Source organism: Acomys russatus, chromosome 26 (assembly GCF_903995435.1).
Source record: "Acomys russatus chromosome 26, mAcoRus1.1, whole genome shotgun sequence".
Classification (NCBI taxonomy): Eukaryota; Metazoa; Chordata; class Mammalia; order Rodentia; family Muridae; genus Acomys; species Acomys russatus.
Window position 1 is genome coordinate 1,720,551 of NC_067162.1, and position 6,000 is coordinate 1,726,550.

At 41.6% G+C, this 6,000-nt stretch overlaps 1 pseudogene; it reads right to left on the bottom strand.

The window, feature by feature from the left end:
- Window positions 1-3,387: 3,387 nt before the first annotated feature.
- On the bottom strand, window positions 3,388-5,443 carry LOC127209209 (heat shock protein HSP 90-beta-like; annotated as a pseudogene).
- Window positions 5,444-6,000: the final 557 nt, after the last annotated feature.

The window sequence follows — 6,000 nt, forward strand, 5'->3', positions numbered from 1 at the left end:
CTCTGCCTCCTTCCTTCTCTTCCTCTCTACCTTGTTCTCTCTTTCCCTCCCATCCAAGTCTGTTTCTCTCTCTCTCTCTCTCTCTCTCTCTCTCTCTCTCTCTCTCTCTCTCTCTCTCTCTCTCTCTCTCTGTGTGTGTGTGTGTGTGTGTGTGTGTGTGTTTGCATATGTGCACATGTGAAAGCCAGAAGAAACTTGTGGGAGCCAGTTATCTACTTCTGTCATGTTGCCTGTGGGAATCAAACTCAGATCTCCAGGCTTGGTAGCAAAGGCCTTTACACGTGGAGCCATGTCACTAATACATAGCACTCCCAAATAAGACATCTGCCTCTCGTGTAACCTCAGATAACTGGAGACTGTTGTGTGGAAAGGTTGAAGGACCAAAAATCTGTATTCCGATTCATTGCCTAAATTTATGCATGCTCTCTGGCCTTGAACAAGTTGCCTACGTAGGTTTCTAGCTCCAGTGGAAGAGAGACTCATTCAAAATTTAGTAAGTATGAACCTGAGTCCCTTGTTTGTCAGACATTGTTATCATAACGACAGTGACCTAAATAGAATTAAACAAGCTGATCAAATAGTGTAACTGAGAACCTGATGAAATGAGCCACATCAACAAGATACCAGCAAACAGCAAGCACCAAGGAAATGTTACCATCCAAGCGATGATTTCTGTCTCCTCCTTACTACTGCTCTCAGGCTCTCTCGGGTTTACTTTAATCTCTGTCACTGCACTAATGGGAGTGATGGTTATGAGTGAGCCACGGACCCTGCTGCTGGGAGCTTACAACTCTACTGCTCACACTCTGATGTGAGCTGTGCTTTTCAGACAGAAGTCAAGAGATGGGAACCACATGCCCCTGGATGCTCAACAGAGCAGAATGATGGAGAGTCCATTCCTGTGGCCTGTAGCAGACAGAGAGTTTGACTTCAAATTCAGCAGTCACAGCAAATGTGGCCAAAGCAAGAGAGAACCTGGAATCCTCAGGGGAGATCATAATAAAAAAAATAATGATCTATTTTGAAACTCCGAGTACAGAATATAGTGTTTTAAGATCCATAGATGAGGAGAAAAGGGAAAAGTGGATGAGAGAGAAAGCTTGGAAAGAAAAGAAAAAGAAAGCTAACATTTCATATTACCCTGATAGATAGTGGGCATGCCATATCAGTATCTACATGACTCCCAAGAGTGGCAGAAGGTACAATAATAGACAAGAAAAAGCATTCAGATCAACCCCAGATGTGAACCCCAGCTGGACAGTTCAACACTAAAACATGTGCTATCTCTGAGAGACCACTTAGCCTGCCCTAGCTGGTTTCCTTATTTGTGAAGATAAGGGTAAGAGGAAGCTAGAGAGATGGCTCAGCAGTTAAGAACAAGCATTGTTCTTGCAGAGTACCTGAGTTTGGTTGCCAGTACCTATGTCTTGTGGTTTATAACTGTCTGCAGCTCTTGCTCTCTTCTGGCATTCACAGGCACCAAAATGAATGTGCTCCACCACTTCACCACCACCCCCACTAGGCCACCATACACATATACACATAAATAAAAATAAGATATACTAAAGGTTAAGGATAATAATTTCCAACACATATAATAAAGAAAATAATGAAGATGTGTGGTCAATAAAGCACGGTTGAAAAAATAAAATAAAATAAAGCATGGTTGTTACTGCTGTGAGTTTTATCCTCATTCTTTCTTCTTCTGCTGCATCAATGATCAAATATATTCTAATAGACGCGGACAATTTGGGTGATTCTAGATCATTTTGTTAAAATGATAACATTTTAACATAAAATGTTAAGTGTAAAAACAGCCTTCTTGGCTGTTTACATAGGTTGCCCTATCTTTCATGTCCAAACACATAGAACAGATACCAAGCTACCCAGAGCAGTTCAAAAAGTCAGTTTATATAAGATGAAACAAGTAGTTTGGAAGAAAAACATTAATAATTTTAAAAGTTCCACAGCTGAGATGACAAAGCCATGTGTTATTGGCTACCAGTACTGTCAGTCGCCTTGAATAGAAAGAAGAAGGCAGGGTTATTACAGTCTGCAGTCCCTTCCTTCTTTACTTCCCATCTCAGCCCAAATTCTGCTGTTCTCCAAAGACAAGGAGAAAGGCTCCACTTTCCTCTGGTAAAGAAGATCCTCAACTATAGGCTGCTAATATTACCATTTGACTTATTAATACCCTGAGCAAAAAATTAAACCCTTGTTTTAAGTCATATATTTGCTAATAAATGTCTTTCTCTGAGTATTCTGAACCTTTTATTCAATGTCTTATAAAAAGAAAATAATTCTGTGATTGTCAAGGGAAAGAATGAAACCAAAAATATTCTCCAATGTCAAAGGATACTGAATGAGTAGAGCTGGATTTTGAGGCCACAAGCACCCATGCCCACAGACCATGTTTTATTGTACCTTACTCATCTCCTTCCTGAACCCATACATTCAGCCTCCAGGCCCAGGACTGAGCTGGAAGCCTAGGAAGATAAGCCTTCCCAAACATGCAGAAATAATAACAATGGCTTACTCACAAATAAGCACCCCAATCCTAGATCCTGTGCTGATTGTTCTAAGAGATTTATTTAACTGACAGATTTATTTAACTGACAGTATGAGGTCCAGTGTGTACAACCAAAAATTAAAGCACTCAGGTAACACAAGTCATATGTCTGTGACTGACTACCAAAACAGAAATAAAATCTGAGCCTGAACAGAGGGGTTGAAGGAACCCAGTCCCCCAAGCAATACATGCTAGTCTGTAACACTCATATCCATCTGAGTTACTGTGTAAGGCTGTGTTTAGAGAGAATTGCCAGCATCCCTTAGGCCCTTCATCACAAACCTATCCTGGAAAACACTATTAAAAATGGTATTGTTGTCATTGATGTGCACTCTTGCTACACTAAAAGGCAAACATAAAATCAGGAATGGTAAGAAAGGCAGTGTGTTTGGAGCAAGAGTGAGGCAGGGTGAATGTGCCATTGTGATGGTTTATATTGTCAGCTGCACAGGATCTAGAATCACCTAAGAAACAAATTTATGAGCATGTCCATGAGGGATTCTCTAAATTAGGTTAATTGCAGTGGGAAGACACTCCCTAACCACTACAATAAAAAAGGGGAAAACATCCATTTTTCCTTTATTTTGTATACTTTTAATTTCAGAACAAAATAAAACAAACAAACAAACAAAAAACATAACACACAATACCCAACCCTGATATTCTATAGAAGGATATTTTCCTGCCTTAAGGCACAAGGACAAAATAGAAGAGATTCCACTAGACATGAGCAGAGCACCAGGTAGGTCAAAGTCACTAAAGGCTGCTGAGGGAGCCACAAGGAAACTATGCAGAGGCCATGGACTTCCTGGGGGTCTTTAATCTACTTTTTTCATGCAAGAGGCATCCTCATCACCTTCAAGTGGAGAGATATCATCAAGAACAGCAACACTGGTCTCTACTGTCACCTCATCTTCATCAATGCCCAGGCCTAGCTTAATCATGCTATAGATGTATTGGAGTGGGCTTGGAGGTTCTCAAGTGAGAAACGAGAGGAGAGTAGAACAATTTCAAACACCAGAACCACCAGGTCCTTGACAGCTTTGTCGTTTTTGTCAGCCTCAGCCTTCTGCTACAGGGTCTCCACAATGGGGTCCTCAGGGTTGATGTCTAGGTATTTTTCTGGCCATCATGTACTCCATTGTAGAGTTGTCTCACAGTCCCTGGGCCTTCATCATCCACTCCACATTGGCTGTCCAGCCATAGGTGTTTGTCACAATGCAACAGGGTGAAGAGACAAGCCTATTGGGAATTGTCACCTTCTCAATCTTCTTGTTCAAGATCTTCATGAGTTTACAGATATTATCAAACTTTGCCTTGCTTTCCTCCATTTTCTTCTTCTCTTCCTCATTCTCTGGTAGCTCCAGACCTCTTAGTCATCAAGACAAGGTTCTTTCCATCAAACTCCTTGAGCTGCTGCACGCAGTACTTATCAATAGACTCGGTCATGTACACCACCTCAAAGTCACATTTCTGCACACACTCCACAAAGGCAGAGTTGGCCACCTGCTCTTTGCCCTCACCAGGGATATAGCAAATGGGCTTCTGTGTCTCCTTCATGTGAGACACATACTCTGACAGGGAATTCATCTCATCTCCAGACTGAGAGGTGTGGTAGCAGAGGAGCGCAGAGAGGCAGTGATGGTTAGTGGAATCTTCATAGATTCCAAGCTTTATATTCTTGAAGAATGCCTCATGAGCATTTTTGTAGCACTGTCTTTGGCCAACTCAGAGAAGAGCTCAAGGCACATCTTCATGATGTCTTTGTGGATGACTTTCAGGATCTTGCTCTGCTCATTCATTCATTTCTCAGGAGATGTTCAGGGGCAAGTCCTCAGAGTCAACCACACCACAGATAAAATAGAGGTAAACAGATATCTGCTCATCACAGCTGTCCATGGCGAATACATGATGGACATACAATTTGATGTTGTTCTTGTTGTTATTCTCAAAAATGTCAAAGGGAGCTCGCCAAGGAATGAAGAACAGTACCATGTACTCCAACTGCCCTTCTTAAAAGAAGAACTTGACTGCCAAGTGGTCTTCCCAATCATCAGTGAGGCTCTCATAGCATTCACCACATTCTTCTTGAGAGATGCAATCAGGGTTTCTGATCTAAATATACTAGTCTTATTCAACTCTTCTTGATCAATGTAGTTCTCCTTAATCTTCTTTGTCTTATCTTTGCCACTGTCACCCTGCTCATCTGATCCCACATCTTCAATCTTAGGCTTCTCATCATCATTCTTATCTTCCTCCTTTCTCACCTTTCTCTTCCACTGCCTCATCATCACTGATCTCCTTCTCTTGTTCTTTCTGCAAATAGAGAGTAATAGGATAGCCTTGGTACCATGACCAATGGGCTCACCATGATCTGCATGAATTGTGATGTATCCACCAGGAGAAGACTCCCAGGCTCATTATCATTGTGATTTGTGATCACAACCACTTTCTCTGCCACTGGATAGACAGAATAGAATCCCACACTAAATTACCCAAGCATAGAGACGTATGCATCAGCCTGGAGAGCCTCCATGAAGGCTTGTGTCAGACTTAGTAATGGTTGCCAAGTTGTTTATGAGGTCATCCTTGGTCATGCCAATGTCTATGTCCACTAAAGTCAAGGTGCCCTCCTGAAGGTTAGGAATAATGCCTATATTAAGCTCTTTGCTGCTATCCAACTTAGAAGAGTCTGTTCAGGCTCTCATACTGAATCTTGTCCAAGGCATCAGAAGGATTACAGATCAACTCCCAAAGAAAAATTTCCTTGTTTGATTAAAAAGTATTGATGATGAGGGACGTGAGCTGAGCTATTTCTGCCAGAAAAGCAAAAGTCTCCACCTCTTCATCTTCTTGGTGCACTTCCTCAGGCATTTTGACAGGAAAGCCAAATAGTAGTATATAGCAAGGTGGGCCTGGACCACGTCCAACTTACATAGCAAGCCTAGGCTGCACGGGGAGTGACTCAAGGGATCTCCCAGCATCTGCTTTTTTCTGCTTCCTGACTGTAGATTCAATGCGACCAACAGCCTTAAGCTCCTGACACTATGACTTGCTTGTCATGACAGACTGTACTCTCAAACTGTGAGCCACAGTAAACTCTTCCTTCCTCTAGCTGCTTCTGTTCAGTATTTTGTTAAAGCAAAGATAAAAATAACTAATACAGAAAGTTATTAATTATTCCACCCTACAGAGTCATCTTCTAAGATGACACGTCAAATGCAGTTCAGGATGGTACATCTAGAGGTGAGAGAAAGAAGAATGAAGAATAACTTATCACCTGACTTTTACATCTCATTAGTCAATAGGAATGAGGGGATATAAATAAAGATTCCAAGACCAAGGCAGCTGAATCTACAGCACCACAAAATGTGGAAACTAGGTCAGGAGTCTTCCAACAGTATATATATAATACAAAGAAGAGTGGAGCC